The sequence below is a fragment of the Delphinapterus leucas genome, chromosome 6 (assembly GCF_059928025.1).
Source record: "Delphinapterus leucas isolate spDelLeu-1000000601 "Yukka" chromosome 6, BTC_Dleu_Yukka2, whole genome shotgun sequence".
Lineage (NCBI taxonomy): Eukaryota > Metazoa > Chordata > Mammalia > Artiodactyla > Monodontidae > Delphinapterus > Delphinapterus leucas.
Genome location: NC_143134.1, coordinates 29,848,772 through 29,872,358, shown reverse-complemented (window position 1 = coordinate 29,872,358; position 23,587 = coordinate 29,848,772). Strand labels below are relative to the sequence as shown.

Genomic DNA, 23,587 nt, shown 5'->3' with positions numbered 1-23,587 from the left:
AAGGAGCACTGAACTTCTTACTTGGTCACAGCAGCACAGGAGGAATTATAAGGAAGCCAAGTGCCTGCAGAATCTCAGGAGCGGGGGGCTTGCAGCAAGGAGAGGCAAGTGTCAGCGCGAGCTGAAACATCAGAAGAAACTACCTGGCCAGGGCCACCTCCTCTGCTGGCTGGAAGTACGGAGTCCAAGGTGAAATTTGGAAAGAGAGATGAGTTTCACTTCTGCAGGCACCCGACAGCTGGCAAAGAATCAGCACCACACACCCTCCCCACCTCGAGCTCTTGTGTCAAAACCCACTCGTGGGGGGGTAGAGCCATGCAGGCCTGGAGGGGTCAGCACTAGACACTGCCCGGCATGGCCGGGGTCCTTGGCCCGCCCTCCTCACCCCTTCCCAGTAAGGAAGCAGACAGACCACCAGGCACAGACCCTGGATCAGCCCTGGGACCTGGTTCAAGTGCACCAGGCAAACACCCACCCCTCGGTGTGCCAGGACTGTCTGCAAACCCTGTCACAAGCGGCCAAGCCCGAGTCTAGAGGACCCGAGTCACCCAGGAGGAGCACGCCTAACAGCGGGCAGACACCACCCCTGCAGCAGCGCCAACTGCCCCCCACCCTCCTCCTTCCTTCCCACGGGGCCTGCCCTCCACCCACAGGAAGGCACCTGGTTCACCTTCCACTGACTGCACAGCAGGTGTGCACAGTCCAGTTGTTCCTGCAGAGCCTCCAGCCACCCAGGTGTCTGGGGGACAAATGAGCCCGCCTGCACAGTGTATCCTGCACCCTACCCACCCGTGGCTGCCACCCGAGAAGCAGGCTGGGCCACCAGCAGCTGCCAAAGGAGGACCTACGCAAGGCAGAATGACAGGACAGCCCTAGGCCTGCAGCACCTACACCCTCCCCCCGCCCCACCCCACCCCCTCTTCTGCTGAGCCCAGCTTCCTTCTGTGAGTTTGTTGTCATCCTGTGTGGGGTGAGGTGTATGCAGCTCAAGGCACACCTCCACCTGCAGTGTGGGCGGGGCTAGGGCCACAAGAGGGTCAGCACAGGCCCTGACCACACCAGGCTCCCAGTGTAGGTGCAGCCAGGCCAGCTTGGGCAGCACAGTGGGAGCTTGGGCACAGAGGGTGTTTGGGGGACACAGAGGACATGTGGGGAAACAGAGCACTGCTGCTCAGAGGGCCCGAGTCAGTGCTCAGGTGTGAGCTCCTAAGGGCAGCCGTCAGACACAGGGTACCTGGGAACAGCCGCATTCACACACGCCAACGGCACATGCACCCCACCACGTACACACACGCCCCACCAAGTGCAGAGTACTAGCACCCACACCCAGAGAAAAGCCACACCATGGCAAGTCTCCGACACAATGGTGGAGCCAGTGCAATGTATTATCTTTTCACTCCCCCCATGATAAACTTGTTCTCTGTTTAGTGCCTTTTCCCTTGGACACTACTATTTCACTTGTTTAATGATCTTTAAAAATTCTGCACGTGCAGTGGGGTAATTTTATGCAATGCGATGGTCGTTGTGTCCCTTTCCACCTGGCCCTCCCTCCAACCTCCACCATACCTTTGTGCCCACTGCCCCTGGCAGCACAGCCACCATGTGTCCACCCAAATCTTCCTCTGCCCAGGAGCCATGAGACACATGTAAATGTGGACACGCAGTCATGAGTGCATATATAAGAACAGTCCTGTAACATCTCATTGTGAACACAGAGCTCAGCAAGGGGGTAGGGTTCCTTCATCTGCTATCGAAACACACTGTACATACAGCCGCTACCAATGTAAAGTTGGAAAATGGAAGACAAACAGGCCAGTGGTATGGAATGGAGAATCCCTGAAGGTAACCAGTTTACATGAGACCATACTATACCACAGAGCTGAAGTTCAGTTCATTGATCAAAGGATGGATTACTGAATAATTAGTGCTGGTACACTGGAAGGAAATAAAACCAGACTCCCCTCCCTCAAGCATCTTACTCCATATTACGCAAAAGCATTTTAGACACACTCAAGAGCAGAATCTGTACACAAAACAATAAAACACCTGCCAGGAAATCAAGAGACAGCCTGTGGAATCTTCCTAACAAACATGGGTACCTAGAAGTCATAAGAGGAAAGAAAGACATATTCGACAATAAAATGATTTCATCTTGATGGCAAATGACACGTTAATAAAAGTAATTAGCAAACAACAGAACTGGGAATAAATGTTTTCAAGGCAGAAAATCAACAACATTTGTATCAAATAAACAGCCCCTACAAATGGATAAGGGAGGGGAAAACACCCTGAGAGAAACACGGGCAAAGAACACAAACAGGCATTTCACAGACGGAGGGATCTTTTGAGCAAAGACCCTAAACTCACCAGATTCAAAGAGACATATGTCAAGGAACAAAGCTGCAGCTCTGCCCCTCTCAGACTGACAAAGTCGAAAAGACTGCTCATGTCCACCGCTGAGAGAGCATGCAGGATCAGGGCACACGCTCATCCATGCAGGAAAGAGACGGGCTGCTAGATCTTTTTGAAAAGTTATCTGGCATGATCTATGAAACAAAGAGACACACACCCTGCCCCAGCAGTGCCACTCCCTGAAATCCATGCCTGAATAACAGCCCCATGCGTGTGGCTGGGGTATTTACGGTAGCACTGTTTACACTGGCTGTGTTCTTTTCCTGTGGCAGCTCTAACAAATGACCATAAACCGGGTGGCTTAGAACAACAGAAATCTATTCTCTCACAGTTTTGGAGGCCAGAAGTCTGCAATCAGTTTCACTGGGCTGAAATCATGGTGTCAGCAGGGCCGCGCTCCCTCTGGAGACTCTGAGGGAGAATCCTTCCTTGCCTCGCCCAGCTTTTGGTGGCTTGTGGCATTCCTTCGTTTGTGGCCACTGTATTCGTCAGAGTCCCCAGAGAAACAGAATCAATAGGATGTGTATATAGAGAGAAAGAGATTTATTATAATGAATCTGATCACATGACCATGGAGGCTGGAGAGCCCTGAGATCTACAGTCAGCAAGCTGGACCCAGGAGAGCCGAGGGGACAAGTTCCATTTCTGGTTCATATCTGAAGACAGGATAAGACCAATGTCCTAGCTCAAAGAGAGCCTGGCAGAGAGAGGGAATTCTCTCTTACTCCGCCTTTCTCCTCTATTCAGGCCCTCAACTGATTGGATGAGGCCCTCCCACATGGGGGAGGAAAATCTGCTTTAGTCTGTCTACAGATCCAAGTGCTAATCCCACCCAGACACGCCCAGGATCAGGTTTGACTACTATCTGGGCACCCATGGCACAGTCAAGCTGACACACAGAATCAGCCATCACACCCACATCACTCTGACTCTCTGCTTCCATCTTCTCATCACCTTCCCCCCGTCTTTCACATCTCCCCTGCCTCCCTCTCATAAGGACACGTGTGATGGCATTTAGGGCCCATCAGATAAGCCAGGATCACCTCCTCATGCAAGATTCTTAACTGAATCACATCTGCCAAGATCCCATCACTAGAAAAGGTAACATGCAGAAGTTCCAGGGATTAGAATCTGACTTCTTTGGGGGCCATTCTTCATCCTACTACAGAGAACCAAAAAAAGCCATCTTGGAGCCTGAGTGAGTGGCTCCAAGTGGGGCCTGGTCCAAGATCATAATGAACACTGACCAGTCGGTAATTAACCCACCGCCCCCACCCTCAAAGATGGCCAAGAAGACAAAGACACACGATCTTGTCTCCATAATGAACACAGCTGGGCCTCTCTCAGGTTCTAGTGAGGACACTTTTGCTGCCCATGGCATTTTCCTGCAAAACTGAGTGCCCCCTTTGACTCAAAGGCATGGGCCATCCAAGACCCTGGAGAGCCATGTCTTTCCAACGAGGCAACCATGTCTTTCCAACAAGGCAATGAAGGCATGAAGAGTATCCGTACAGGGCTTACATAGAAGGATGGAGGCACCCCCTTTCCAAACCCACCTTCTGCTCCCCAAACCAAGCTGGGCAGAGTCCTCAAAGCCAGCCATGCCAGGGATGGGGGAGGGGCTCTGCCTCACCCACATTCCTGCTGCTCTCTCCCCGCCTCCAGACAGTTTAAGGCTCCACCACTCACACCCTCTTCCTTCCCGTACAGCCACCTATCTAAGTCTCCCATCAAGGGCTATCTCACCCCAGGGGCCCATCCTCGTGTCCCCCACAGGCCAGTCTCACTGATGGACGCATACTTGAGGGACATCTCCAGGCAAGGCTGCCTGCTCTCTGGGAGAACTTGCTGCTGAGCTCCAGCTGGGAACTACCCCTCGGGGCCACTCCTTGGACATCTCCCCAACTCCAGGCGTAGGCTCCTAGGGCCTCCTCCCCTCCAAACTTCACGTGTCCCCAAGCCACACTCCCCGTCTCCCAAGGTTGGGATGCCTCCTAGACAGCCCGGGTGGAGCTGGCCTGTAAGTGGACCCTCCATCCTTCCAGTTGCTCAGCCAAAACCTCGGTGCATCCTCGGCCCCCACCCCATCCCCGATCCAACCTGGCAGCAAGTCCTCTCAGCTCCACCTCCAAATAAATGCCCAATCGGGCCATCCTCCCACCCCTACTGCTATACTCTGGCCCAAGCCACCACGTCTCTCCCTGGATTACCTCACAGCCTCCTAACAGGGTGCCCTGTTCTACCTTCCAGGGTCCATTCTTCCTAGAGGCCTGTGGTCCTGTCCAAACCCTTGGCTCCCAGGGCTCCCATCTCAGCATCCCTGAGCACAGATAAACTCACCATCTACCTACCTCTTCTCCTTTCACCTGTCCCTCCTGCACACTCCTGCCTCAGGACCTTTGCAGCTGCTGTCCCCTTTGCTTGGAACACTCCTCCCCAAACCCAGGCCCAGCTCCTGTCTTTTCTCAACAAACTGCCCCTTCTCCGCTTGACTTCTCTTCTTTGCACCCACCACCATCTCACCCCTCCCATATCTGACTTACTGATCCCCTTTGTGGCCCGTCCTCCCCAACACGAGAAAGCTCTCTCCACTGTGGAAAGCCCGGTGCCTAGAGCATGTGGGGCACAGCTCAGGAGTTCAGCATGCTGTTCGAGTGATGGGCCCCAGAGGGACCTGTCCCTCCCCGGCTATCAGGGAGAGCTGGGGCTCCACACCCTGGGCTAGCCATGCTCTCCCGCCATGGGAGCGGGGCCGCCCTAGGGGCCACAGCTTGCCCGCACTCCAAGTGTGCACGAACACCACAGGGCAGGGCAGATGTGGAACCCGGAAGCCTGTGCATGCCATGAAAACGTGTCGGATGCACCAGAAAGGAGTTTACTGAAAGGCTGTTTCACTGGCTTCACCCATGCACATGACAGCATCACCACATGCTCACTCTTTTCAGAGAAAAACAGGCTTTTGTGGGATATAAATAGCCCAGCCAGATGTGGGAAGGCCTATGGGTCTCTCCCAGGACTCAGGCCACGTGCCCTGCAGCTACTCAAACAGCAGCCCACATTCACCAGCTTGTCAGCGGGGCTTCCAGGGGCGGAAGAGGGTTAAACGGTGGTCCCTCCTCCCACCAGATCAGTGGCAGGAGTTCATCAAAGCCATCGCTGACACACAGGCTTGGCACGCCAACCAGCACGCACAGGCCACAGCTGTAAGTGGAAGATCAGGCCAGATGCACTGCACGTTTCTTCATCCATGGAAATCAGGGAGACAAAAGCCCAGACAACGGGGAGCCCGGAAAACAGGGAGTCCGGATAAAGCGCAGCCTGAATGACAGGGAGCTGGGATAGCCTTTCAGGGGAGCAGCGTGCTCACCAAAGCCAAGTGCTCGGTTCCCCATGCAAGAGAAACACCATCTGAGCACAGAACCCATTTCTTGGATGAGGCCCAGCAGGCTATGTGTAATTGTCTGCAGAAATGCAAAAACAATAGCACTTAGAGCTGGTTTCAAGGTATTCTCAAAGCCTGATGTACCTACCTGTTCCTAATCTGTGCCTCCCAGCCTATGGGCTGGGCCTTGACAGAAGAGGGAACTCAAACACGGAGGGTATCAGAAAACAGCTGAGATCTGTGCCCCCCACAGAAACACCAGGCGGGCCACACACGTGACCACGTGCATGATTTCAGGTGTGCCTACAAGTCACATTGAGAGTAAAAACAAATAGGTGAAGTTAGTTTTAATAATATATTTTATTTGGCCCAATACACATCGAAAGCCCAATCGCTTCAACACATAATTAATAGGGTCGTGGACAGGATATCCTACTGTTGCTTCTGAGTCTAGGTCTCCACAGCCACAGCGCTGCTCGGCTCTGACGGGCCACACCGGGGTGTGGAGAAGTGGAGCGCTTCTCACACCGTGTGGTGTCGGCCACAGCACTGGACAGCATGGGCCCAGGTGTGGCTGGAGGTGTGGAAGCTTCCAGTCACTATGAATGGACCCAACAAGATCAGAGTTGGGGACAGCTATGGAGGGAGGTCCTAGATGCAGCCCTCTGTCCACCCTGGTCCTGGTTCCTTGGAGCCCCGTCCTTAGCAGGATGGACAGAGCACCAGCACCCACGGGTGCTTTCTCACTAGACACTGACCAGGGCAGCCCCTGAGCTGGGCGGTGCTCAAGTCCTCCATCCTGTTATGGCAGCTTTTGAACACACCGCATTATACATACATGCCTTCTTGTCAGTGACCTGTTGCTCCTGTAATATAATTGTTCCGTACGCCTTGAGAGGACACATTTGGGCTAATACCATGCACAGATCAGCGTTAGGATAAAGTTCCTTGTATATAATTTTTACATTAAAGAGTCATGAACTTTCAGCTCCTCAGGCCACTCACCATTAGTTAGAGTAGCACCCACAGGACCCTGGATGCCCTCGAGGGGTGGTCCTGGGAGCTTGTCCAGGTGACAGCCTCACAGGGCTGCAGCCAGAGGACCAGAGAGACCCTCCCTGGCCTTCTGACACAGGCAGAAGTAATTAACTCCCATTTCAGAGTCACTTAATTACATCTACAGTCGTCCTGCTCTCAGCTCTGCAAGACGCTAAATGCCATTTGCTAAAAATAAAGCACACCTCCGATGGGCAGGTGCTCTATCTCATGCCCATGGAGCCCCCTGCCTCTGGGGGCCACCCTGGTACCCAGGCAGCAGGCACAGCGCACTCTTGGTAAGAATAAAACTGTGGGATTAATGACCAGGCAGCACCAAAACAAAAACACTCAGAGTAATTCACTACCTGCACTCAAGTTCTCACCATAAGCAGGACCACCAGGCTTTAAGAGTTTGAGTCAAAAGGGAAAAAGTGACAGATGAGACATAAAACTGTACCCCGCAGACATCCACAGGAACCCTATCCTGGGAGGCCGCAGAGCCCCTCACGGACCCTCCTGTTCCATGCTTCGGGGAAGCCCACAGGCAGGTGACATCCCCAAGGTAGGCGCCCCAGCACCGCCAACAGACCCACGCCTTGAAGCCAGGCCTCCAAGACCACCTGGTCCCCGTTCTCATGGGAAGACACACAATCCCAGAGGTCAGCTCCTCCCAGAGGCTGACCTTGGATCACCGCACATCCCCAGGACTCTTGTCACAGAGACAGACGGGCCTGCAGCAGCAACACAAGGACATACCTGCTCCACCCTCACACAGAGAACCCACCCGCACGACGTTTCCGTATGAACCCCTTCAAAGTGGCAAAGTTGATCCTGGAAATGAGTTGTTTTCTTCACTTCAACACAAGTTCTAGAGTATTTTTTAATCTTCCTAAGCTTTTCCTTTTCAGTTATCTTTTGTAAGCCGTCTATTTACAACGTGACAGGTAAAGCCAAGGGGAGATTCCTAACATGGGGGTGGGGCAGTTCCCAGGGCCGGGGAATCAGGGCAGGGCGAGGAGCCTGGGCAGCAAACACCGAACCCTCCCTCCAAGAACAATTCCATCAGCAGGACGGGCATCTGAAGAGGACGTGGTACTTAAATGTCTTGTGTACACACTGAAAATAAAAGTCACTCCTGGCTCCCTCTAATGCAAGCACGTCTGGAAGACTTTTAACCCAGGTCTCTCTCCGGGACACGCACAGATGTCTGCGGGTCTGAAGTGGCCGTGGCCCCGCTAGCTCGGGGTGTGACTGACGTGACTGGCACCTGACATTTCCACCACCCTCCTCCACTGCCATGTCCAGAGCTGCCAGCATGGGTCCTGCTCACTTTGTTAGCTCTTCTGGAAGCTGATTCTTAGGCTGCTGGCTCCCAGCCCAAACAAACAGAATCGCTCCCTCAGAAGCTCTCTTCTCTCCTGGCTTAATCAGAGCAAGTAAATGCAACGAAACGAAAGCTCAAGAAATGCCCAAGGCGGACCCTGAGCTGAAAACGGCCCTCCAGGGCCACAGCGGGGGCCAAAGCTTCAAATCCAGTTTAGATCTGACTGCCAGGGTATGAGACTGGAGGTCCCAGGTTGCCAACGCCCCCACAGGGGAGGAGCAGCATCAAAGGCAGCGATGGATGGAGAGTGAAGAGGCTCGGAGCTAGCGTTCATGCCAGCGCTGGGCGGCAACCCCATTCTGCAGCCCCGGCCCTTCCCCTCCTGCCCAGAGAAGCTGGCGCTGACCACAGACACCCCACTCCTGGACCTGCTCCCACAGCATGGCCTCGAGCAGCCCTTCTCCTGCCCTGGCCTCTGCAGCCGCAGCTCCCAGACAGACTGTGAACCTTCCAGCAGAACTGCCTGAGCTTTCTGACACCAGCTTTCCTCCTCTGCCTCTCCAGTCCCCAGCTGGTGCCAGGAGCGTAACAAACAGATGAAGCTGCTCACTGATGGAGGAACACCTACGGCAAGACCTGCTCAGGAGCCGCCTCTAAAAAGAACTGCACTCTGCAGGCGGATTTCATCCCCTACCTGAAGATTGGTGTCATCAAACATTTTAGCAACAGGGATGCGGCTTCCTACTACCGTCTGGGATGGCAGAGTCTGAGACAGAGTGAGAAAAGGGGACACGTGAGCAGGGCAAACCGTGAGCTAGAACCCCTTACCCCCTATCCTACACGCAGACTAAATGCCCCAGCCATGCAACAGGCCCCCGGGACTCAGTCATGGGGTGCAGTTCCCCTGGCCAGGAGAGACCAGATGCAGCATCTGCATGAACTGGGAGCAAAGAGCATCATTTGCACCCTGATTCCGTTCATGCCACTCCCCTCGGCCCAGTGAACACTGAGCATGAGCTCCGGGAGGTGCAGGAGTGAGGGCGGGTCAGGCCTCGCTAGCAATGGTGTGAGTGACAACAAAGCTCCCAAACTGGCCCCTAATTCACAATCACGTGGTAAGAAACTGCTGGTGCTCAAGCTTAGTATTTCAACAATGTTTAAGTTTTAAAGTGAATTATGAACGTAAAAACCAAAATCAGAAAAAGAGAAAAGGGGGGGAGGAAGAGGGGGAGAGTCAAAGCAAGAAAAAAGAAAGGAAGAAACCAAAAATGTCGTGGAATCTGTGAGAGTTTTTAATAACCCTGTAATCAGGGCGGGCCTACTAAACGTCCCCCAATCAGAGCCTAGGAGGAGCACGATGCTGAGGAAGCCCTTTGCCGGGGCTCCTTCCTTCCACAGGGCTCCTGGCCTCCCTCAGGAGGCACCCCAACCCCCTGACCATGCCCCACCGAGCAGCTCAAGGGCACAACATTGTAGATGGCCAGCACCCCCTCGCACGGCCCTCTGTCCCCAGAGCCACTCCTGCATGCGGCAGGTCCTTCCCATCCATCACAGCCCAGCTCACATGTGCCTCCCCTGGAAGCAGGTCCCCATGGGAAAGGCCTGGGCGGGGCAGGGTGGCCCCACTGAGGTTTCAGCGCCCAGGCGGCTGAAGCACGCAGTCCAGGCAGCCGCCTGTCCGCCGCCATGACAGACCCACTCCCTGCAGAGCTCAGCCTGACAGTCTTGATTGCACCTGGCCCTGCGATCGGCAGGTAGACCGCGCCATCCCTCTGTGATCCAGGAAGGGCTCACTGCGCATGACTCAGATAAGACGGGGGGCCCCATTCACCTAGGGCAAGGTGAGACACGGGCCCCCGAATTCCACTCTGTGCCTTGGCTGAACAGCTCATCCCTACAGATAAATCGGAACAAAACACTTGTTACCCGACTCTGGTTCAGCTTCTCTCCTTCCCCCAGGCCTCTCTCGACCCACCGTGAGGCTGAGCACTCGGATGGCGCCCCTGAGAACAGGCTGGCCTTGGAGGACACATCTCCCAATCTATCACCCCATCACTCTTCATCCCCACACCCGGGTCCTTATAGCCTTGTCTACACCTCCCTACCAAGGAAAAACCCAGTTTGCCGAACGCTGACATCTCTCCACTGCAACAGCTGCCTCCCTGGTTCCCCCATAATAATCCTTCCTAATAAAGCCTCTTATTACTACGTCTGGCTTTGTTTTCCATGTGACAACTGATTACAAATTACTTGAAGCCCAAAACACATGGGTCTGATGGACAGGTGAGACCTCTGACTTCCACCTTCCTGAAGACTCATAGGGTTCCATAACGTCCCACCAGTTCAGGGTCACGGTACAAACAGGGACTGGTTCAGGAGTCAACTCAGGGGCGTGTCTGAGACCTCAAGTCACAGCTGCTCCTGGGGGCTGGCAGGCCAGAGAAACAGGGGGAAGCAACATCAAAGGAAAATCACACCACTCACGCACACCCAGTGTCCCACTCGCTGTGGAAAACTCAGCCTTTCCTTGGAAACATCAAACACAGCACACGGGACCTTTTGCTTAAGCTGACACCCCTCCAGGAGGTGGGCAGGGCTCCATGGGGCCATCCAAAGCATGACACACAGTGTATCCAGGACCCCTGCTCTCCAGGCCCCTGCAGGGAGAGAAGTTCCCGGCGGGAATACTCCCACCACCAACAAATGCTTGCCCTCATGCTCTGGGCGGGGGGCGGTCACTGCTGAACTGGTCACTGCTCTCCTGAACACAAAAGATTCTCTTCTAAACATGCTGCAACTAAATGTGTGAAATGAAATGTTCATCTCACTGGTAATCAGAATAATACAAATTAACACAAGATGCCATTCTCCCCTTACAGAATTAACAAAGAAAAATTGATAAGGCTCAATGGTGGTGAGGAGGTATGAGTCCCTCCCCAACGTCAACAGGAAGCCTCTTCAAGAAGCAACATCCGGAACCTTAGAAAAGTCAATGCTAGCTACGGGTAATGATAAGAAACAGGGACAGATACTCACACACAAAAGTTCTCACCCAGGAGCCTCTCGATAGCAAAAAACTGAAAACATCCCCAAAGAGAGGATTAAATAAATGAGAGTATATACAGGACCAGACTGGCACCAGAGTGTGCGTACGTGTCTTTCTGGACACATGACCTTAAGCAGATCGCTGCGATTTTGAGTCAAACCTCCTCAGCCAACCAAGGAGGTAATGGTGACACCCACCGCCCTACCTGAGGTGTGTTGACACATGAGGAAAACCATCAAAATAAACCTCTAGAAATTGCATCCACCTGAGTTTTTCTCCTACACTGGAGAATGGCATAAGGATAGAAAACCCCAGTGTACAAACCCTGGAGAAAGTCCTGGGACCAACACGTGTCTTTAGTAACAAATGAATTAACGGATCAGGTTTAACAGAAGGGTTGGATGGGTTTTAGCAAGCCGCTTTTCCTAGCAGCTAATTAAACTCGGTTTGGGTTAGGAAGGGAAACCCTCGGGCTCTACTAAGACCCAAACTGCAGAGCGAGGTGCTGAAATCACACACGCATACGCCACCCTGGCTGCGACATTCTCTGCGTAGCCAAAGGGAAATGCTTAGAAATCGCTCCGCACCACTGTGCTGTAAATACTTGAAACTTGATTTCTTATGAATACAGATGTTGGGACATTTCACTAACTTCTCTCCAAAACTTTGGTATGGTGCCACAACTCCTCACAGAAATGAAGGTCGTTAGCCATGTGTTATTTACGGAAAACCCGCAAAGCTGGTTTCAGGAGAGAAGTGGGGACTCCGAGGGAAGGGGACCCAAGCTCTCCCCTCATGACAACACTGATGTGAGCGACAACAAGCAGCCGTCGGCTAGGATGTGGAGACGCTAACAAATGCCTATCACTTAAAGCAAAAACAAGCCAAGGACACCTTGAACTGAAAGCTGTCCTTGGTCGTTTACAAAAGCACCAACAGCCCTCCTGAGGTGAAAATCTTGAGCTCACACCAGCCATCTTCTGTCCAACAATCCAGTCCCTTCTGCAGACAGGGGTTTGTCTCTGTTCAACAGGACTATTCTGGGGGTTCCCACAATCAAGGCTTGACCTTTCTCTTTCTGCTCAAGGTCACAACCACCTGCTTATTGCGGTTGGTTTTGGACAGCAGGGAAAGGTCCTTCCCCACATGGCCAAGGGACTGGGAAAAGCCAGGGTCACTGAGGGCCGAGTTCAAACCTGAGGTCGCACCAGAGTGAGGGCCCCACGAGGAAGACTGACTGAGACTCGGGCCAGTTAGGGGGTTCAACCTTCACACATGGAGGTTGTGCTTTAGGTCTGCTGGGAACATGGGGTGCCAGGGAGTCCTCAGCCCCTGAGGGACAGGCTGGGCCAACTCGTGGCCATTACCACGGGGCCCAGAGAGCTCAGGGGGTGAGGGTCCTGCTCTCTGCTCAGCTGATAACGACACCTAGCACGCAAGCCCACTGGCTCCGACTGCATGGGATTTCTGTTCTTGGCACTATGCCCTCTCCACAACTGTAAACATCTGGATTGCTCAACGCAGCACTGGACTTGTGATAATTAATCAATACATGCTGACTGACCTGGCAGGGCACAGAGCGCCAGCCCAGGAAGATGACTTCTTTTCAAAATATCACCCAAGAGCCCCAGACAAGACCAGGAAAGTCCACACGTGAAGTGCTCACCTACCCTCCATGACAAGATTCTCATTCTAAAAAAAAAAAATCCCCAGCCCACCGCATGCCACGGAGGTAGTACAGGAGGCGCTGGAGGACTGAAAACCAGCACCACCCAGTGAGAAGGGCTGGCAGCTCAGCCAAGGGTGGGATGGTTGTTAAAAGGTCATTTTAAAAAATGACCACATTTGGGCTTCCCTGGTGGCGCAGTGTTTGAGAGTCCACCTGTTGATGCAGGGGACACGGGTTCGTGCCCCGGTCCGGGAAGATCCCACATGCCACGGTGTGGCTGGGCCCGTGAGCCATGGCCGCTGAGCCTGCGCGTCCGGAGCCTGTGCTCCGCAACGGGAGAGGCCACAACAGTGAGAGGCCCGCGTACCACACACACACACACACAAAAAAAGACCACATGTTAAATATGTTATTTAACTCATTATTCATGAGGAACCAATGAGACATTACAGTGCCTTCAAAGAAGGCACAAGATTATATGGAGGCCGAGGGAGGAGGAAAGGGGGTGACTGCTTAGTGGTACGCAGCAGTGAAGTACCACTTTCATCACGCAGGGGGTGATGAAAAGGTCTTAGAGCTAGATACAGGCGGTGGTTACACACACTGTGAATGTCCTAAATGCCACTGAGCTGTTCACTGTAACGTGGTTAATTTTATGTTATGTGCACTTCAGCTCAATTAAAATACATATATATATATATATATATATATATATATATATAAAATAAAGAAGTATAGAAATGAACTTCCAACAGGCACAAAACTGGATTTTTCCGTGGGAGGAAGTCAACTGCCCTGACACTGGACAGAATTCATTTGCCTGTCTACAGGCGAGGACTGTCTGCATTACGTACCACGTACAGAGCTGTACCAAGCCAGACAAACCCCACAGGCTCCAATGTTCCATGCAAAGGATGCTCATTCCAAAGTCCATGGTGGACAGAAGGGAGGGAGAACTGTGAGGTTTGGGAGGGAAGGGGGCTCAGGACCCGGCAATGGTACACAGTGAGGTGAAAGGGGAAGTGGTACCAAGAAGGACTCCTGCATTTCTAGAGGGGAGTGGGGGATGAGGAGAGCTGGGGAGCTGGGAGCAGGGAGGAGGTTTGCCCCGACAGCATAAGGCACGCAGGTCCTGGAGCATCACTGTCCAGTGAGAGGCCCAGCAGTGTCCCAGCAGCCCCTCCCAGGCTGTGGGACATTCCCAGCAAGGAACTGCAGCCAGCTGGGGCATGTGCCAATGGAGATGACACATAAATTGCTGAATGATATGAATGAAAGATCCCCCCTTACTCAAATAAAAAAACATGCTGATCACTTAGGTCTGTGCTCACACAGCCTTGAAAATAAGGAACAGGGACGCCAATTCACTTTCAGAAATGCCTTTTCTTTCTGCCAAACTAGAATTCTTTCCAGGGCTCCTCGAACACCTCTAAGAATCCCTAACATCAGAGAGAGGGGGGCACCTGGGGCCTTCTCTTTCTTTGAAAAGAATCACTGCTCTAGGAAGCCACACACGTTTACCCCAGGTCTGCCCACCCCCCAGACCCCTTCCAGCCTGCACACACCTGCTCAGACACGCTGATACCAAGCAGACCATTCCTTGGAGGTCAGAGGAGAGACCGTTCTTGGGGCACACGCTTCCTTGAGAGGCCGCCCAGGGAGTTAGTTAGGTTCCTTCTGTATAGAACACATGCCATGTCATGTCGAGAGGGCGTGTGCTTCCGTCTGCACAAGGCCACGCTTGAGAAACATCCGTCTCAAGGTCTAAGTTGGTCACATGCATGCATGAGCTCCTCGGTGACAGGCAAACTGTGCTCTTTGCACTGTAATTTGTGCGCACTGATCAACACCCTCATATCCAGTCCCTGGACAGCACATGGCAACGTCTGCAGTCCCGATGGTCGGTGTTTTCAGGTGTGTTCTCATGTGACACCAAAGGACGTAACTGCCGTTCACATGACGATGACACATGAACACGACGTCCGTTACTGGAACCTTCTGCAAGGATGCTGCTCCACTTCCACTGCCCTCTCCTTACTATGTAACTATGAGGTTCTAAGCCACAAGCTCCAGAAGACATGGACCAAAGAGGGTTTTGTTACTCTTTTACAAGCAATCAGAACAGAAACTAAAATGTCACCAAACTCCTGGAAAGAAACAGAATGATTAATCTGCAGAGCTAATTGTACAGGTAAGAATTAACAGGGGCTCCCCATCTCAGCTGTCAAAGCTGAACACTCTCCGTGAAAAGGAGTGGGCATTCCTTCCCCACCATGCCTCCACCTGTGCCCCGGCACCGGCCTCCCTCCTGGCGGCCACGTACGGACAAGGACACAGGACACAGGGAACGGGTGGAAGAGCGTGCCTCCACGTACTTTCATGCCCTCGCAGCCTAGCTGCCCATCTTCTGAGACCTCAGAACTAGATGGTCTTGGGATCTCACGTGGGACGCCCCCCAAGGCACCACGCCAGCATGTGGTGCCCACAATTTAGCCCCAAAGGAGACTAGGGCTGCAGGGGCTAAAAGGATTTACACCCAAACTCTATCGGAGGAGGGGCTGATTTTAATTCCCCTCCTTTCTGTACATCCTACAGTACATGTGCTACTTTTGTAGTAAGGGGGAAAATTACACCTAGAAGAATTACAATTCTTGAAAGGCTCCCCACCCCACTTTTGGAAACAGCCCTCCAAAGACCTAAGCTGTCCAGGTGGCTAGTATTCAAGCCACAGCCCCTCACCTGGAACTTCCTGACCAGCCTGCAGCAGGCAAGCAGCAGAAGGACAGACTGAGTTGCCACAGGACTGTGATACAGTGACTAAAGCAGGGCGGTCACTGTGCCAGGCCTGGTCCTCCAAATGACTTGCAATCATTTAGGAAACTCTGTGTCCCTAACCTCGCCAGGGCCTGCACAGGTTTCCAAACCCTTCTGCTTTTGCAAAAACCTATTTTCTTTCTATTGCTCATAAATGCCTCTCTTATTCTAAAGCCCAGTGTGACACAGTTTTTTTTTTTTTAATTAAATGAAGCAAAATTAATCTTGCTTGACAAATTACTAAACAACTATGACCCTTTCTCTCTCACTTAGGAAGATGTCACAATATCAGGATCAGAAATTGTTACGGTCTGAATGTTTACATTTCCCCCCACCCCAAATTCACATGTTAAATCCTACCCCCACCCCCGGCATGATGGTATTAGGAGGGGGGCCTCTGGGAGGTGAGTAGGACATGAAAGTGGAGCCCTCATGAATGGGATTCGTGTCCTTATAAGAGAGACCCCAGCATGCTCCCTCGCCCATTTTACCTTGGGACGACACAGTGAGAAGTCCAAGACCTGAACCCAGGCCCTACCCGACCGACCACATCAGCACCCTGATCTCAAATGTCTAGCCTCCAGAGCTGTGAGAAATAAACGTCAGTTGCTTATAAGCCACCCAGTCTGTGGTATTTTGTAACAGCAGCCCAAACCCCACAGCTTTCCTCATTCTAAAAATGTTTACTTTAGGATTCCTGATGAAGGAAGACAAAGTATCATACAGAAGGACATGCTATCAACTATCTTCCATCCCCGCCAAATAAACGACCACTACTAAACAATCTCCACTTAAACCTCTAACTAAAACATACCACTACACTGGCTTTAATTTACCAGGGTTTTAAAAGCAACCCAGGGGCTTCCCTGGTGGCACAGTGGTTAAGAATCTGCCTGCCAATGCAAGGGACATGGGTTCGAACCCTGGTCCAGGAAGATCCCACATGCCACAGAGCAACTAAGCCCGTGCGCCACAGCTACCAAGCCTGTGCTCTAGAGCCTGCGAGCCACAACTACTGAGCTTGCGCGCCTAGAGCCCATGAACCGCAACAAGTGAAGCCACCGCAACGAAGACCCAACGCAGCCAAAAAAAAAAAAAAAACACGAACCCAGTTTGTGGCCTTGATTAGAAATACATAAATTAGTCAATACTACACACACACCACTTGGAACAATCCCCTTAAACACCATGAACAAAGGGGGAATCTCTTCCACCCTTTAGTGAGATTCCACACACCCCCACCCCCCTCCCCCACTGTGTGAAATTGCTCCCTGGCAGCAAACTGATGCTTCTGGAAACACAAGAAGACATGACATGCAGGTCACTGGGGTGCCATGTATTAACTTTCCACCACTGGGCAACAAATGCTGCCCAAAAGCCTTAAACTTCCTCCGAACACACCTCATTTGCTACTCCCTAAAGATACCATGGAAACCCAGGGAATCCAGCCTAGGGAGACGGGGCAATGTCTTCAGCTAGGATGCTGAACCCATTGCCAACAAAGGCTACATTTCAGACACTAGGTCTAATACATTCCCAAATCCCAATACCAGGAGAGAGAGGTGTGATCGCTGCAGACCTCACAGACAGTAATGGATAATAAGGGAATACCACGAACAACTCTGCAAGTAAAGTCAACAACTCAAAGGGAATAATCCAATCTCTCAACCACCACAAATTACCACAATGCATCATGATGAAATAGGTAACCTGAACAATACTTAAGAAATAGAATTCATACTTTAAAACTCTTCTGAGAAAGACACCTCCAGACCCAGGTGGTTTTACCAGCAAATTCTGCCAAACATTTAAGAAAGAACATCAATTCTACATTAGCTACTCCAGAACACAGAAGAAAAAACATTTCCCAACTTAAATGAGGCCAGCATTACCCTGATAACAAAACCAGACAAAAACACACATGAAAATTGCAAACCAACATGAACACAGATGCAAAAATCCTCAAAAATTATTAGCAAATTTAATCCAGCTACATATATATATATACATATATATATATGTGTGTATATATATATATATATATATATATATATATATATATATATATAAATGGTACACCACAACCAAATGGAGTTTATCCCAGAATGCAAGCCTGGTTCAGTATATAAAATCGATCAATGTAATCTACCATATTAACAGTCTACAGAAGAAAAAACACACAAGCATATGAATTTATGTAGAAAAAGTATCTGAAAAAAATCAGCATCCAATCATGATAATTCTCAGCAAACTAGAAATAGAAGGGAACCTCGACAGGCTACTAACAGACATCTGTGAAGAAACCTATAGCTAACATGATACGCAGTGATGGAAGACTGAATGCTTTCCCCTAAGACCAGGGACAAGGCAGGTGGCCCCTCTCACTGCCTCTATTCAACAGTGCACTGGAGACCTGGCTAGTGAATGAGGCGAGAAAAAGATATAAAAGGCATACAGATTAGCAAGGAAGAAATAAAACGGCCTTTTCACAGACAGCATGATTGCCTCTGCAGAAAATTCCAAAGACTCTACAACAACAGCAAAAAAGCTCTCAGGACTAACAAGTGAGGTGAGCAAAATCACAGGATACGAGATCAGTAACAGAAAATGAATCAGCTTTCCACGTACTCCCTATGAATGACGGTAAACTGGTAAGTTGAACTTCATCACAATTAAAACGTTTTGTTCTGTGAAAGATTTTGTTACAAGAATTAAAAGACAAGTTACGGGGCTTCCCTGGTGGCGCAGTGGTTGAGAGTCCGCCTGCCGATGCAGGAGACACGGGTTCGTGCCCTGGTCCGGGAAGATCCCACATGCCACGGAGCGGCTGGGCCCATGAGCCATGGCTGCTGAGGCTGTGCGTCCGGAGCCTGTGCTCCGCAACGGGAGAGGCCACAACAGTGAGAAGCCCGCGTACCACAAAAAAAAAAAAAAATAAGACAAGTTACAGACTGGAAGAAAATATTTGAAAACCCCGAACCTGACAAAGAACTTGTGTTCAGAAGATAGGAAAAATTCCCAAAACTCAACAGGAAGAAAAACCCAACCCAATAAAATAAGAGACACTTCACCAGGGAGGATATAGAGATGGCAAATAAGCACGTGAGAAAATGTTTAATGCCATTAGTCACTAGGAAATGCAAAGTAAAACCACAAGGAGACACAGTGTATGCAAATTAGAATGACTAAAAAAATGGTGGTGCAGCCACTGTGGAAAACAGTATGGAAATTTCTCAAAAAACTAAAAAACAGAACTACCATATGACCTGGCAATTCCGCTCCTGGGTATATATCTGAAAAAAACTAAAATTGCTAAGTTGAAAAGATACATGCACCCCAATATTCATAGCAGCATTATTTACAACAGCCAAGCTATGGAAGCAACCTAAGTGTCCACCAACAGATGAACGGATAAAGAAGATGTGGTATAAATATATATATATATACACACACACTCAAACACACACAACAGAATACTACTCAGTCATAAAAAGAATGAAATTTTGCCATTTGCAGCAACATAAATAGACTTGGAAGGCATTATGCTAAGTGAAATAAGTCAGAGAAAAACAGATATTGTGTGATATCACTTACACGTAGAATCTAAAAATACAACAAACTAGTGACTATAACAAAAAAGAAACAGACTCACAGATATAGAGAACAAATTAGTGGTCACCCGTGGGGAAAGGGTTGGGGGGAGGGGCAATACAGACAAAGGGGATTAAGAGGTACAAACTATCAAGTATAAAATAAGCTACAAGGATATATTGTACAGCACAGGGAATATAGCCAATATTTTATAAGAACTATAAATGGAGTATAACCTTTAAAAATTGTCAATCTCTATACTGTACACCTGTAACTTATATAATATTGTACATCAACTATACTTCAATTAAAAAAAACCTACTAACAAAACCAAGTATGGGTGAGAATGTGGAGCAACTAAAATTCTTACAGGTTGTTGGTGAGAATGTAAAACAGGACAGACACTCCATAAAATATTTTGGTAGTTTTTATAAAGTTAAACACACACTTACCCTATGGCCCAGAAATCCCACTCCTGGGTATTTATCCTAAGTAAATGAAACCATACACTCACAGAAAAGCCCTCACATGAATGTTTATGGCAGCTCTATTCAAGCGTACAATGGACTACTACTCAGTGACAAGAAAAAAATCAACTGTCGATCACACAACAACTTGAATGAGCCTCAAAGGTATTATGCTTAGGAAGGAAGCCAACCTCAAAAGGCTACCTACTCTATGGCTCCATTTATAGGAAGTTCACGAACAGGTAAACCAGAGGGACAGTCTAGGTCAGTAGTTCTATGTGGTCAGGGGTGATGGGAGGGTGTGAATATAAAGGATAATACAGGCATACCTCATTTTACCGGTACTGCCCTTGGCAGATACTGTGTTTTCTACAAATTGAAGGTTTGTGGCAACCCTGCATTGACCCAAGTATACTGGCACCATTTTTCCAACAGCACTTGCTCACTTTGTGTCTCTATGTTACATTTTGGTAATTCTCACAATATTTTAAACTTTTCCATTATTATTATATTTGTTACGGTGATCTATGATCAGTGATCTCTGATGTTACTACTACAACTCACTGAAGGTTCAGATGATGGTTAGCATTTTTTAGCAATAAAGTATTTTTTTTGCCTTTAAAATTTTTTTTAATTTAATTTTTATTTTATATTGGAGTATAGTTGATTAACAATGTTGTGTTAGTTTCAGGTGTACAGCAAAGTGATTCAGTTCTACATATATATGTATCTATTCTTTTCCAAATTCTTTTCCCATTTAGGTTATTACAGAATATTGAGCAGAGTTCCCTGTGCTATACAGTAGGTCCTTGTTGGTTATCTATTTTAAATATAGCAGTGTGTACATGTCAATCCCAAATTCCCAATCAATTCCTTTTCCTCACCCTTCCCCCCAGTAACCATAAGTTCGTTCTCGAAGTCAATAAGTCTGTTTCTGTTTTGTAAATAAGTTCATTTGTTAGACAGAAGACCTAAATAGACATTTCTCCAAAGAAGGCATACAGATGGCCAAGAGACACATGAAAAGATGCTCAACATCACTAATTATTAGAGAAATGCAAATCAAAACTACAATGAGGTATCACCTCACACCCATCAGAATGGCCATCATCAAAAAATCTACAAACAATAAATGCTGGAAAGGGTGTGGAAGAAAGGGAACCCTCCTACACTGTTGGTGGGAATGTAAATTGGTACAGCCACTATCGAGAACCATATTGAGGTTCCTTAAGAAACTAAAAATAGAGCTACGGTATGATCCAGCAATCCCACTCCTGGGCGTATATCCAGAGGAAAACATGGTTTGAAAGGATATATGCACCCCAATGTTCATTGCAGTGCTGTTTACAACAGCCAAGACATGGAAGCAACTTAAATGTCCATCGACAGATGAATGGATAAAGAAGATGTGGTACATATATACAATGGAATATTACTCAGTCATTAAAAAGATTGAAATAATGACATTTGCAGCAACGTGGATGGACCTGGATATTATCATACTAAGTGAAGTAAGTCAGACAGAGAAAGACAAATATCATATGATATGGCTTATATGCAGAATCTAAAAAGATGATACAAATAAAGTATTTTTAAATTAAGGTACATATACATTGGTTTTTTTTTAGACATAATGAGATTGTACACTTAATAGACTACAGTATAGTGTAAACATAACTTTATGTACCTGGAAAGCAAAAATTTCATGTGACTTGTTCTACTGGAATATACGTTTTATTGCAGTGATCTGGAACGGAACTTGCAATATCTCCGAGGTCTGCCTGTAGAGGGGAGAATTTGGGGGGATGGAACTATTCTGAATCCTGATCGTGGAAGTGGTTACATAAATATACATGTATTAAAACTCACAGAACTGTACACCAAAATAATCACTTTTACTATAAAATAATTTTAAATATGAAGGAAAAAAGAGTAAAAGGACTACATTAATTTGATTCAAATGTTTTTTAAAACACTTCACTTTTAGCCAGACACAAAAGGACAATACTCCATAATTCTATTTGTCTGAGGTCCCTAGAGTAGCAAAATTCATAGCGACAGAAAGTAGAATGGTGGGTACCAGGAGCTGGGGGAGGGGCACTAGGGAGTTGGCGTTTAGTGAATTTGTGCAGCGTTTCCATTTGGGAAGATGAAAAAGTTCTGAAGTGGATGGTGGTGATGGCTGCACAACAGCGTGGCTGTACTTAATGCCACTGAACTGCACACTTAAGAGTGGTTAAAATGGTAAATTCTATTTTAAAACAACTTTATCAGAAAAGTAGATTTACAAAAGTGTACTTGTATGAAAACAAAACAATAAAAGGGAGTTCTAAAAGCAGGAAGTTAAAGCTTTAACTGCGGATCACTCTCTGCAGACTTGTGCTGCTTGGTTTGGAGTGCGGCTTCCAGACTTTGCCTGCATGAACCGTGCACGCAGGCTCCATTACACGTGGGACAGGGTCTGTTCATACTGTGATCACAAACCAGACAGAGACCCTGAGTCAACTTGTCCAATCCTTTGGACTTTCAAAGAATCATGCTTTTGCTTCCCACGAGAGGCAACCAAAAAGTCGGTAAAATACATCAATCGTCTGAAGAAGCATTTTGCACTTTTAGCCATACCTGAGCTGACCAGAACCTTAAACAGACCTGCATGTAGACAAAGGGCAATGGAGACTCTGGCCCAATCAGTCAGTGACAAGTTTGGACCCTGTTCCTCATCTCCTCCTTGAGATCACGAAGGGAAGAGGGCAGAGAAAGAAGGGGGGTTACACCCCCATGGCAGTATTTCTGGGTCCCGGAAGCTGCACTGTGCGACCCATGCTCCTGATTCAGAAAAGTTCTAGCCACTTTGCAGCTTCTGGGCAGGGTCCTCCCACCACTCCCACTGGCTGCCAACAGACTGAACCCCAATGATGTCCAAATGCAAACTGCAGCTTCTAGATACCTGGCATCAGTAAACACCAAAAACAAACACAACCTGACTCATTCGCCCAGCTCACAAGCTTGCATCACAAGCTTCTGAATGGTAATTAACCCTCGTTTAAACTCCATGTTGGTGGTTGAGTCAAGAAATCATTGGCATTTTGATCCAGATAAGAACATCACAAAGATTATGCTAGACAAACAAAATAAAAACCTATCTGAGTGTTTCCAAGTTTTTAGTTTCTAGCAATATTCCTTTGTGTACACAGATGAGAGAGCCAAGTCAATAATCTCTGTAAACTGTTTAAATTAGCTTCTCTTTCCTTCTCTGTGGTTAGGCCTCTAACCGTTAATCTTCCCTGCAGAACACAAGCTTCAGCAGACATGGACCATTTTTGAAAAACTACATACACTTCGTCATCTATTTCCAGTTTGATTCCCAGAACATCCTGACTGAGGACAGGGCTGAAAAATGAAAAACGATCAAGCCGCTGGTTTCCCAAGCCCCTACCAGCAGACCTATGTCCCTCAAAGAAGAGAAAAAAGGCAGAAAGAATGTTTGTTCACTGACACATCCCTTCTGGCTAACCTTTCCACAGGGTGTCAAGACCAGAGAACTGGTCTCAGGTCTGTCACTGGGGAGCCCCCAGACGCCCCACCGGGCCACCCTAAGAAGTTCCAGAAGGTGCTTCTGAGAGGAACAGCTGGTGCTTTAGGACCTGGGGGCAGGGGGAGGCAGAGCTGCCACACTGCTCTGGCACTCACCGCTGTCACCAGGCGTCTCCAGTACCAGCTCTCCGGCATCCCAACTGGCATCCCAGCTGGCCTCCCGGGTTGGGAGAGGGTCAGGCTTGGGCACCACAGAGGCCCGACAGCCCCTGAGCACCAGGAGAGCTGCATGCTCAGGCATGCCCCTGGC

At 49.1% G+C, this 23,587-nt stretch overlaps 1 protein-coding gene across 11 annotated transcripts in view; it reads right to left on the bottom strand.

The window, feature by feature from the left end:
- SEMA4D (semaphorin 4D) overlaps window positions 1-23,587 on the bottom strand; it is a 109,012-nt gene that overhangs the window by 63,146 nt on the left and 22,279 nt on the right. For 2 of the 11 annotated variants that reach the window (XM_089912913.1, XM_022560665.3), the window contains exon 1: window positions 2,368-2,733. The exons of 2 other annotated variants lie outside the window; for them this stretch is intronic. The gene's annotated coding sequence lies outside the window, so the exon portion shown is untranslated. 7 more of the 11 variants (XM_089912919.1, XM_089912915.1, XM_022560664.3 and 4 more) reach the window with 7 other exon arrangements.